The sequence below is a fragment of the Gadus chalcogrammus genome, chromosome 20 (assembly GCF_026213295.1).
Source record: "Gadus chalcogrammus isolate NIFS_2021 chromosome 20, NIFS_Gcha_1.0, whole genome shotgun sequence".
In the NCBI taxonomy this organism is placed as follows: Eukaryota; Metazoa; Chordata; class Actinopteri; order Gadiformes; family Gadidae; genus Gadus; species Gadus chalcogrammus.
This window is the reverse complement of record NC_079431.1, coordinates 4,888,653-4,901,152: the sequence shown is the minus strand read 5'-3', so window position 1 is coordinate 4,901,152 and position 12,500 is coordinate 4,888,653. Positions and strand designations below refer to the sequence as shown.

General features: G+C 49.2%; 1 protein-coding gene across 1 annotated transcript in view; it reads right to left on the bottom strand.

Moving 5' to 3' along the window:
• The window catches only part of sema5ba (sema domain, seven thrombospondin repeats (type 1 and type 1-like), transmembrane domain (TM) and short cytoplasmic domain, (semaphorin) 5Ba), a 49,478-nt gene that overhangs the window by 24,623 nt on the left and 12,355 nt on the right, over positions 1 to 12,500 (bottom strand). The window lies entirely within an intron of this gene.

The window sequence follows — 12,500 nt, the reverse complement described above, 5'->3', positions numbered from 1 at the left end:
GAGATGGTTCTCTGGGAGCTGTGTGTTCCCGGGACGGCAGCACAAAATTGGGCACGGCAAGAATCCAAAGTAATTGGGGGGCATATTATTCTGGCAAGGCGATGATGACTTGCCAGGTGAAAGAGAACCCAAGATTTATCCGATGATTGGTGCAGAAAGAGAGGAGGCGGGGAAGAGAAAGAACTAAACATAAGTTTGTTGAATTGAAAAGAGAGCAAAAGAAAGCGAGAGAGGGAGGGAGAGAGAGAGAGAGAGAGAGAGAGAGAGAGAGAGAGAGAGAGAGAGAGAGTGAGAAATGAGGCAAGATGAAAAGGGGCCAGACAGACAAAGGGAGAAGCCACTGTGGAGGGACATATTGTGTGCCACGGCAATCACCCATCTCAAAAGAAAAGGAGAGAAAAAATACAATCCCACGACCCCCCTCGGATAACCATTTCAAAAGTGCAATTAAAACTACTGGAGTTAATTTAATGGCTGATTAATATTGGAAAATGGATCGCAATAGAGGTTTGTTCAACGGGGCAGAAGTTTTCACAAGCCAATGAGGCGGAAAGCCATCGTCTTCAATATCCGGATCTTTGGTTCATTGGGATGAACTTTGTGCTCGGAAATGTCTGCACAGCGATTTGCTCAGAACTTTGTGTCTGATTTGCTCAGAACCTTGCAGATTAAAATCGTGTTTTACCTTCAGGTGCCGGTGCATGTTTATGAAAAACATATACTGTTGCATGTTTATAAGACGCATGTATTGTTGTATGTTGTACACTGACACATAGGTACCATCTGGTGCTGCCGAAACCCCCTCGAGCAAACAGGTACACTGGCAAATATGCTTTATGAATAAATGGAACACAATCTGCTGCTGAAGTAGCATGTGAATCTCCGGAGACCAGACGGAAACCACATTTCATCATCTCCCCGTCCACATTAACACTAGCTTAGTGAGCTACAATACCATCAAAGCACAGAAAATCCCTTGCCCATGTTCACCCCTGTGTCCCGGGGGGTCTAGCCACCCACGTACTACGTTCTTCCCTCCGCCCCCACTTCCTAATGCATCGATCAATAACAAATTAATAGCTTGGTTGGCTTGCAAATCAACCATATTGCCTCTGAATCAATGATGCCCTCCATCAATACAGCCGTTAACTGATCGGATGGCTGTGTTCTATGTTACGGTGTGTTTGTAGTCATGTTGCCGCACAGCCAGCAATCCCCGCCCCCCAGGGCTACTGCCAATACACACACAGTTGTTAGAACAGGAGGAAGCGTTTAACAAGGTCTTCAAACAGGCGTGAATGGAGGGCCTACTTGGGGTAAAGCCTGTGTCTCCGTGCTCAGTGCGAGTGATATACTGAACTACGCGCCGCGAGCACACTTTGGCTTTACGGCGTGACATTTCACTGGTCATTAGGCTATGATACAGCTGGTAAACGGAGGACGTGATCCCTTTGATTCGCTAATCAACAGCGCCGGGTGTGTGCGTCGGAGCGCTCGTCCGCTGGCTTTTTACGAGATGGTTTTTTACGAGCGGCTGCGGATTTGTCCCAAATGCGCGGCTTCTGCCACCGAGAGCTAAAGTCTGTCCGCTCAGCGAGGTCATTTCATGGAATATCCGACATTTGATAGCGGATAAGAATCAGCTTTGAGTGGGTTCTTTTTAGGCCGACAGATACCGCATCCGCATCAGAGTCGGACAGCCCCTGCTCAACACAGCTGCCAAGCGCAGACTGCTGAGGGGCCAAGGGGCCACGCTGCAAAACCCTTTATGGCTCCATATAGCGGCACTACTGGACAGCTCCTGAGCAGAAGCCCAGGGAGGGACGTACACCCTCGTACTGCACTTTAGCCTTGAAAGCCTGTCTAGATATGCAAGCCTGGAGAAAGACAGCTGCTGCGAAGTGTGTACAGCACAAGTGTTTGTGTGCGTCTGTGTGTGTGTGCGTGTTTGTGTGCGTGTTTGTGTGCATGCATATGTGTGCGTGAGTGTGTGTGTATGTGTGTGTGTGTGTGTGTGTGCATGTATGCGCGTGTATGTGTTTGTGTGTGTGTGCAGGTGTGTGTGTGTGTGTGTGTGTGTGTGTGTGTGTGTGTGTGTGTGTGTGTGTGTGTGTGTGTGTGTGTGTGTGTGTGTGTGTGTGTGTGTGTGTGTGTGTGTGTGTGTGTGTGTGTGTGTAGGTGTGCAGGAGAAAGACAGAGATCAAAAGAGACTGTGGGCGCGAGCAGAAAGACAGGCAGCAATACAAGCCAACAGATGAGGTTTTATTATATCTGCAGACACACACAGTAAAACATCAACATCATTGGAATTTTAACTAGATATAATAATGGGAACACAAAGTTCAGGCAGGGCAACTCCAGATAATCTGGCTGTCTGATTTGATAGACTCCTTAATGCAAAGTCATTGCAAAAGTAAAGTGAGGCATCGGCCTATAAAGGTATAAAGGGCGGAAAGTTTAAGTCGTTCTACGGCTCTGAATGGAGCGCTTGGTTTTTTTCAATGTCCCGCAATGGGACTCTGGCCAAAACCGATTGCTGCAGTTGCATGTCAGATGTGCCCATCATCACATTACTGTCAAAAACGGTCTTCTATGATCCCACTGCTGCTGCTGCTGCTCGATCTATTAGCAATGACTTGTCGATGGAAGTCTGCAGCACCAGTTCCTGCCTCATCCAGAGTACCAGGCCGCAGTGTGTCGCTGCCTGGATCAGCGTCGCTGATCATTCCTCTCAACAACGGCTGGAGGAGAACCGCACACTGCTCCCTATTGGTTCACGACAGGGACACAACTGGCAATATCCCGGTACCGACGGGGGAGTTTGTCATATTATCAAAGAAAGCGAAAGTCGAGGTCTGCACGCACTTGTGCATGCATGAGTGAGTGTGTGTGTTAGTGTGTCTGTGTGTGTTTGTATGTGTGTGTTTGTATGTGTGTGTTGCTGCCAGCTCCTTCAGCAAAAACAACTCCAAATGAAGGCCTATGAGGGAGCGCATCTGAGCTCCACCCCGGCTGTGAGCTGGATTAACGGCTCAGTCCGTCAACAAGAACCAGGACAATCCATAACACTGGGGACAATGTCTCTCTCTCTTCATGACTCTCTCTCTCTCTCTCCCCTCTCTCTCTCTCTCTCTCCTCTCTCCTCTGTCCTCTCTCTCTCTCTCTCTCGCTCTCTCCCCTCTCTCTCTCTCTCTCTCTCTCTCTCTCTCTCTCTCTCTCTCTCTCTCTCTCTCCCTCTCTCTCTCTCTCTCTCTCTCTCTCTCCCTCCCTCCCACCCTCCCTCTCCCGCACACACACATACACACAGAATGCAAATGCGATGAGGGGATGTGGCGGAGATTGCAACCTGAGCCGGTGAGTCCGTCGCCCGCCCGTCCGTGGGCTGACAGAGAGTCAATTAGGGGAGGAACTTGGCGTGGAGACGGGACCCCCCGGGGATTAGATAAAAACATCCTCAGACACATCCGGCCGTCAGCCGCCTCATCAGACAGTAAGGAGACAGAGATTTACTGCCCATACACACCGTGTCACTAGCGCTTAGGGCTTTGACACGCTGACTGGAGCCTACGGGAAACAGTACCGCCACCCCGGGTAAATTGACTGTAATGTTTACAGACAAGAGGCAAACGCTTCCCCTCGACCAGCCGATATCTGCGCCCAGCGCACATGTGGCGGGTACGTCCGAAACCGCATCACCAATGTTTAACGAATTTAACCTGGGGCGTCCCTGTGGCTCAACCGGGTTAGAACGCGTACCATACAGGCCCAGTGCTGAACACAGGGACCCAGGTTTGAATCCTGCCCGTGGTGCTTTGCCCGCCTCCATCTCCCAAACCTTCCTCTCTATCTCACCCTATAATAAAGCATTAAAAAACGCAAAAAAATAAATCTTTACAAAAAAAGATATATGCATTTAACCTGGGTAAGTGGGACAAATTGAGATGCGGCGGGTGTTCTGTGCTGAGGCTGCCGCGTGAAGCTTCTTCGCCGAATACAGAACGATTTAAAGATATATATAAAGGTATAAAGGGGTCCGCGGCGCTGAATCTTCAAAGGTGGTCGCCCCGGCAAAACGTCCCCGACGCTGTTGCCAAGCCGGTCTCTATAGCAACAAAAAGCAGCGAGTTCTCAGCAGAACAGCGGTCAACGGGCGGAGAGTATGTGGCGGCACCGACCCCGGCTCTCCCTGCCTCCCGGGAGACGCTGGCGGGAACGCTGCGTCCCACTGATCCAACACCGTGCAGGGCTCGAGAGAAAGGGTCGTGCTGCGGTGCGAAAAACAAATACAACAACGAAAAAATACATCTTTCTTTCTCCAGGTCCAGCGGTTCAGCCCACACACCTGCACCACCGGGATCAGGGAGCCGGTGGAGCAAAGTCCCATTAGGAAAGATGGAGGTGTCAGAGGGGGAGAGACGGGTGATGTTTTCATTTCACGGGGGCGATGCTCTGGGCGTGGGCTGTTTAGGGGTGATGGAGAGACATCCCCAGGCGGTGAGGACACTGCGGCTCGTAAAGAAAAACTAAAAGTCCAACGGTAACTCGCAAATCTCCTTCCTTCATTTGACTGACGCACGGCTCCCATGGGGCGATTGTGGCTTTAACTAGCCCTTTCTAAATGTTACCTTCCCCTTCTTCCTCTATAGCAGAGAGGAAGGGGGTAGTGAAGGGATGTGGGGGAGGGCAATAAACAATGTCTTTTCACCAACCCCCCCCCCCCCCCCCCCCTTCCAATAACGTCCAACCTATAGCTTTCTTTCAGACAGAAGGGCCTCACAGCAGGTGCTCTCTCGACGACCCCCCCTCCCCTTCGTACCAGTCGTAAAGAGTTCCAGTGCGTCATCACCCACCCTACCCCAACCCTCACCTCACCTCACTCATTCCTTCCCTCAATCCTTCTCTCTGAATCACCCTCCCCTTCGTACTTTAGCCATCTCCCTCTTCCTCCTGTCCTCTTGTTGTTTGCGCGCACGGCGTTGCATAACCCGTTATTTTTTTTTTTGCATTTCCAATTACACCAACTCCTCATTGACATAACTCCATTTTCTCTGCCTCCCTGCTCCACCCGTATGCTACCTCGAATGAGGGGGGTCGTGACCCCCTCCCTCCCCGCTCAAACCCTCCCCCGGAGGTGGGCTATACTTATAATTACAACTCAATCCAGACTCCCTCGCCAGAATCTCATCAGAATCTATTACCGAGATGATTAAATCGCTGACAGCTCTCTAAGGGGAAAGAATGTCGCTGACTGTATGAGAGATGAGTGCATTCTCCCTAGCGCAGCCTGAGACGCTAGTTGTGTGTGTTTGTGTGTGTGTGCATGTGTGCACACATACATGTGTGTGTGTGTGTGTGTGTGTGCGCGTGTGTCTGAGCAAAGCAAAATAAATGAGAAATAAGATAGATTTGGTTTGCTCGCCGATAAATTCGTCTTCTAAGTTTTTAATTGGTAATTTTCTCCATGCCAGTCTCGGCGGGGATTCTGGTGGAACATTTCTCCCTCTCCCTGGCGCCGTGAATTTGTCGGTCGGGATAAATGCCAGCGAGGTGGTGGGATCGGTTGAGGGTCCCCTCAGGCGTCATTTTGGTTTAATCAAGCTCACCTGTTACCAGAAGGAACTGAGCAAATTATCATCGTGTTTCTTAGGTAAATCAACAGGGTTTTAGACGCATACTAATTAATCCTTTGGTTAATCTAAGCTTGACATTGTTTCTGTTTTCCCGCATTTTAACAATAACATGTGTATCTACCAATCTATGCATGTTTGTGATTGTGTTTGTGTGTATGTGTGTGTGTGTGTGTGTGTGTGTGTGTGTGTGTGTGTGTGTGTGTGTGTGGTGTGTGTGTGTGTGTGTGTGTGTGTGTGTGTGTGTGTGTGTGTGTGTGTGTGCGGCACATTTCAGACTTACTTTTGTACATCACTAAGTACTGTGACATGACCCAAGCCACCACCACTAAACCACAGCATCCCACCACACCCGGGAAACGCCTGCTTCCCCCTTCCCACACACACACACACACACACACACAAACACACACACACACACACACACACACACACACACACACACACACACACACACACACACACACACACACACACACACTGCCACCAGCACCCCCCTCTCTACACTGCAGTGTTCCTTAGGGGGGGAGGGGGGTGAAGTCTGGCTATGCGTCTTCATTGGCCATGTCTAATGCAAATGAATGGCTGAGCTGCACCAATCTCTTTAATGCGTGATCCCAAGATGCCCTCTCTGCACCATGGATGGGTGTGTGCGTGCGTGTGTGTGTGAGAGTGTGTGTGTGTGTGTGTGTGTCTGTGTGTGTGTGTGTGTGTGTGTGTGTGTGTGTGTGTGTGTGTGTGTGTGTGTGTGTGTGTGTGTGTGTGTGTGTGTGTGTGTGTGAGAGTGTGTGTGCGTGTGTGTGTGTGTGTGTGTGAGTGAGTTGAGGGACGTGGGGGTTGATATAATTCTAAGGACCAATGGGGTAAACCGGGCCCCTTAATCGCCCCGGGGACAAAAAGAGCTAAAAATGTTGGGGGACCCATAAGGACAAACAGCAGGAATGTGGCCCTCAGATGGCTATGGGGTGACGTCTACCCCTCTTTTACCACAACAACAAAAAAGGGCGGGAAAAGGGGTTCCGGGGTCACACCAGCCATGCATGCCTGATTATTGCGAAGGGTTGCTCACAACGAAGGAGCCGTCCACCATATGGAGTGACAGAGCTCTCCTGGTGGAATGTGTCTGGGTCCACCCAGGCGAGGCACGGAGGGATTGGGTTTGTGGTGGTGGATGGGGTGTGTGGTGGAGGATGCGGTGTATGGGGGTGGGAAGGGTTTGTGGGGTTAGATGGCGTTTGTGTTGGTTGATGGGGTGGTGGTGGATGGTTTGTGGTGGTGGGTGGGGTTTGTGGTGGTGGATGGGGTTTTTGGTGGTGGATTGGGTTTGTGGTTTAGTGAGGTGGTGTGGGCCAGGACTGGTCTGGGAGGCTACCGGAGAACCTGGTTGACGGACGTGGCCGCGGTACGGTATGCACTGGACGTCTATCATATCAGAGAACAGAGGAGATGCTGGAACCCAAGTGCGGTGACGCCGGCAGGCTGCAGGCAGCTCTTGATACACTATAGCACCGTCAGCTGTCATGCTGTACTCGGAGATCACATGAAGGTATGAAATCAGATAGAACGAGAGAGGGAGGGAAAGGGAAAGAGAGACAGAATAAATCAGACAGAATCAAAGAGAGGGAAAGAGACAGACGGACAGACAGAAAGAGAGAGACAGACCGACGGAAACAGAGAAAATAGGAGGGGAAAAGAGAACACTATGGGGTGTGCGAGCTGTTTGCATTCGCCGGTGCACATTTGTTAACACTTGCACAGTCTTTGTGCTTGTGTGTGTTGGGGCTGCCAGACACTCATGCTGCAGGAGTGACAGGGAGATTCTTTAAGCTCTGATCACGATCTGCCAATCACTCGGTCCGTACAGTCGCCTGTCAACAGTCAGCTGTCTCCAGCTCTGGGTTTGCGGAGCTTGTTTGCTCCACTAATGCTACGTAAATCCTCATGCTTTTTTGGTACAATTGAATGCGACTTTCCGGGGGTATTTCTCCTTCAGAACCGCAGGCTGGTGATTGACTGATTTTAAATAAAGGTTAAGGATGACGTGTTAATCATCCAATCTTTTCGGACTGTGCGTTTTTTCCTCCTGATTCTTTGACCAGTATTCCTGAACAAATAATTGTTACAGTACAGCAGTGAACCAGACAGCAAAGTCAGTGTCAAACGTCATGAAAGTTGGGTAGAAGTTATCATCGAAAATATTAACACAGCCCTGGGTGTTATAAAGGCCAGGTCAAATATTGAGAAAATAACGTAGCAATACGGATCGATACTCCCTCAGGGGTGTAAAACGAGTGAATCGAGATAGTGGAAGTCAACAGACGAAGCCTGAAGACTTTTAATAAGCCTCAGTAAGTGTTGGTGCACACTGCATTGTTCATATCTGGTGTGATGGACAGAAGTTGTCAACGGCATGAATGCAGCAGTCTCTCACCACACCTTACTGTCTCTCTCGCTCTCCCTCTGTCTCTCATATATACGATATCTATTCTCTGAATAGAAACCGTCACCACCCACAGAAGCAGACACACATACACACACACACACACACACACACACACACACACTCAAAGGCTAATGTTTTGTGTGTGTGTGTGTGTGCCTGTGTGTGTGCGAATACGTGCACACAGGTGTGTGTGTGGGTCCGTAGACAGCTCTCAGACAGCTATACCCATGTCCTGATGCACACCTGTTCAGGTCATGCCAATGTCTCCTCTTTAATCTCAAAACATCTAAGAGTGGAGCCTTTTTACACCATCCCAGTCTGTAATAACACACTCTGTCTGGCCTTGAGAAAGCACATAATGACTTCACTTGGCACGCCATCCCACCACGTCCTCCCATCTTCATTCTTCGCTCCCCGTGAAGAACTATAATGTGATATTATCGACTGCATTTCTCCCCCGTCTACCTGATACTCCCTTATTGTGTGAGTTGGGAGCCCCTGGGCCCGTATTGATTTGGAACTCACCAAACGAGTTCCAGGAACCCTCCAGAGGTACCCTGCTCCATCTGGCCCGCAGCGCTGGCTCTCTGCTTCTGCCTCTTGTTGTTTTTGTCCCTCGGTTCTGGACAACCGCAGAACAGTATCGACAAGGACCGGGGTGGCCCTTGTAGACATAATGCCTCCATTTGACCTGTGTTGTGAGCTTTTGTAGGGGTAAAAATCACACCGCGATATTGGTCTCACGGATAGAGTCACCCAGAAATCCTCCCTTATTTGTTCTGCTAAAGTTGCACATAAATACCCAACACCTCCATTCATACTATGTATGTATCCAATACAGCTTCTGCCTTCTCCCTGATATTATTTCAAATATCATGTTTATGCAATAAGAACTAAACAGCCTAACCGATTTACGCTGCCAGCCTGTCTCCCTCTCTCTCTCTCTCTCTCTCCGTGCCCATAAAGGATAAATCACGGATGAAAATGACATCAACCTTTACTCCGTTCTGTTGGGCTGCTGTCAGAGGAGCCGCGGCTCAGAGACAGGGTCCAGATGACGGGCTATTAGGGGGACAATGAGTTTTTACGACATAGTTAACCCCGCCGACAAAAGCCCTGGCTCGATGGACCTCTCACTCCACACAAAAGGGGAAGAAGTAGGAGGGCCTTGCGCCGTGCGATACGCTATAAAAAGCCCTCTTCTGTTTATGTACATTTTTCTGTCCCCCCCAAGAATGCTTGGATTCAGTGGCAACCGATATTCAAGGGTTGAAAACGTAAACTTGTTACTAAAGGGAAGGCCACATGACCCTTGGGTATTCTATTCACTGCAGTGTAAACGACTGCAGCAGGTTTTGTTTGTGTCACTTATAGTGGGGGTCGAAGTTATGGTGCATTTGAGATGCATCGTATACCGCCCGCATCAATTGCAAATTCGACCAGCTTTCTTGCGACGTATCTCCGAGGCACGCCCCCTTTTAACTTCGAGTCCACCGAGTTCAGCGAGATTAACCGCAAGACTCGGCAAACAAAGATGGCTGCGCCCATAATGAGATGCATTTTCTTTGTATTTATTCCACGTTGGACGTTTTATTGTCGATCTGAAATGCTCTTACACACTTGATTACATTGTTGCTTAGTTTGGTCACCAATTTATGCATTGCACAGCCTTGCTGTGCGTGCAATACATTGTCAAGTTTTGTTGTTTGTTTTCGAGCTGGTTGCTAATGTAGAGGCTAATGTAGTCAAGAATAACAATGACTGATCATCTCCGACTTGTCGTGTAGCAATGCCCACAAAGACAAACGGGAACGCTATAAGTGCTACAAGCCAGGAAATTACGTCACAAGAGCCACTCGTGCGGGTGGTGTACGATGCATCTCGAACACACCATTAGGTCCACTTTGAACTGTGTCTAGACTGACAATCAAAGACGGTGTTTGTGTGTGTCTGTATATTCTCGGTCCGTTTGAAGATTGCCAGAGGCAAGGCTTTACTTTACTTCTACTTAAGGAGGGACCACGGTGTTCTGTCCGCCTGAAACAGGGCTTTCATCATGTCTTATTGATGGGGCAGTGTGTAGGGGGACTGAGGGCGCTGGCTGAGTGTTGGATTAGGGACGACTTCGTGGCTGACAACGGCTGATAACATAAGATAGTGCCGTTAACCTATCTCTACAACCGTAAACATCAAAGGGGGGCCTGAAGCCATGGATGGCAGTTGATGTGGCCTTAAAGAAAACCGATTAAGTCCAGGGCCTTCATAAAAGGCCCCTGGATTTAATCCTTTCTCTATGCAGATCACAGTCCTGTCCTATTTATCGCCAACGGTTGACCAATGACCAACAATAATTGATTGATGATGTCTTGACATTTGTCTCGAAGAATAGGAGTCCACGATGCAAACAATTTCAACCTATATGCCGCCATCTCAGGGCCGACACGACAATCAGAGCAGACCCACTGAAAAACAAAGCACACACACACAGACACACACCGACACACACACCGACACACACGCACACACACACACACACACACACACACACACACACACACACACACACACACACACACACACACACACACACACACACATCGTAGGCAGAAGACGAGGGACAGCCTGCAGTAAGCCAGCAAGCTTTGAATAACATCTTGACTTCTAAATGGAGCTTGGATCAACGTGTCATCTGAACACAGAGTATCATCTGCAAGGAGACTCTGGTGCATTAGGATTAAGCGAGTTGTACTTGACAAGAGGTCTCGCGGAAAAAAGGCAACACCTTTAAACAAGTGCAACACAAACACGCACTTGCACATGCTCCTGTACTCGATTGCCAGGGTAGGTCATAAAACATGGGCCCGGAGCCCTACCGCAGCCAGCCTCCCACGGGAACAAGTGCTCTGTTTGCAGTCGGCCCAATGCTAATACCCTTTCATTGGGTTCACCATGCTAGCACACACTCAATGGCAGTTGTGTCAACACCGCAAAGCTGACTCCACTTTGAGGGGCAGTCCAGCCCAGAGAATAAATTGTGGCGGCTTTGCACAGAGCTGAGTGTACGGGTCCCTGTTTCACTTTTCTCATTATAAACCTGGAGTGGTGTGCTGTGCACGGCCAGAAATCAACTTTCACCAAGGCTGGAGGTTTTTGTCTGATTGTCTGCGACTTTTTTTATCTGCTTTCGGAGGACATTTGAGGTCAAGTGCACGACACGTGACTCTGCAGAGGCATTGAAACCCAAGACTTTGCGAGAACAACTGCAAATCTTTTTTTTTTTTTTAAACCCAGATTTCTGTGTTATTCGTTCGGTATTTACATCTATCCAACTGACACTTGGGAGGGAGGTGCCGAAACACATTATTCATGCAGACATAGGTTGTAACTGAAAAGTAATTTATTAACCATAAATCTTGGCTTACTTTTCCAGAAGATAATCAACCATCATTTCCAGATACTTTCCTGACGTGCGCTCTGCTAGCAAAAATCAGTCGCTCTCCATCTTACCAACACCCAAACATTTCGTTGACCTACTTAAAGGTTATTTTTACACTCACGAGACGCATAATCACATCCATCATCAAGTATCAGGCAGGTAAAAACACGATATCCTTTGGACTACACCATAAATAGTTTCATCACATTTCATATTAATATATTTGATAAATTGAAATGCCATCATCTAACTCAAACCATCTATCTTACAGATTTCTTGTTTAAACTGCAAAAAAACCTCGGTATGGCTCCCACAGTAATTATTGATGAGCATCAGAATTGAAATATCATCTCATTATTTATCCTCCGATAGCGCCCGCAGCTCTACCCTTCCTGTCAGCGAGCAAGCTTTACCCTGCGTCCTCTGTGGGCTACAGCCTCACACCACCTGGACAGGGGAGCCACCCCCACCCCCAACATCCCACCCTGACCCCCCCCACCCTCCTCTCACACACACCCTCCTCCCCGGCCCTCAGTGACCGGTGTCACCTCGCTCTTCAACTCTGACTGACGACCGAGGCTGATCCGAGACGCTCTGACGCCTCCCAGCAGCAGAAATCACCACCATATGGCCGGCGGCTGCTGCCACAAGCGTGGCGAGCGAGAGGTTGCGATATTCTCTCGGAGGGATTGGTGGAGAGCAGATAACTCTGAAAGGCTCCTTTCTGCACCTCTGTGCGTGTATGTGTGCGTGTTTGTCTGTATATGTGTGTCTGTGTGTGTGTGGGTGTTGGTGTGTGTTGGTGTGTGTTTAGAGGCGGGTGTCAGTGCATTTGTGTGTGTGTGTGTTTGTGTGTTGTGATGTGTGTGTGTGTGTTTGTGTGTGTCAGTGTGTGTCGGTGTGTGTGTGGAGGAGAGTGTAGGTGTGTTGGTGTGCGTGTTTGTGTGTGTGTGTGTGTGTGTGTGTGTGTGTGTGTGTGTGTGTGTGTGTGTGT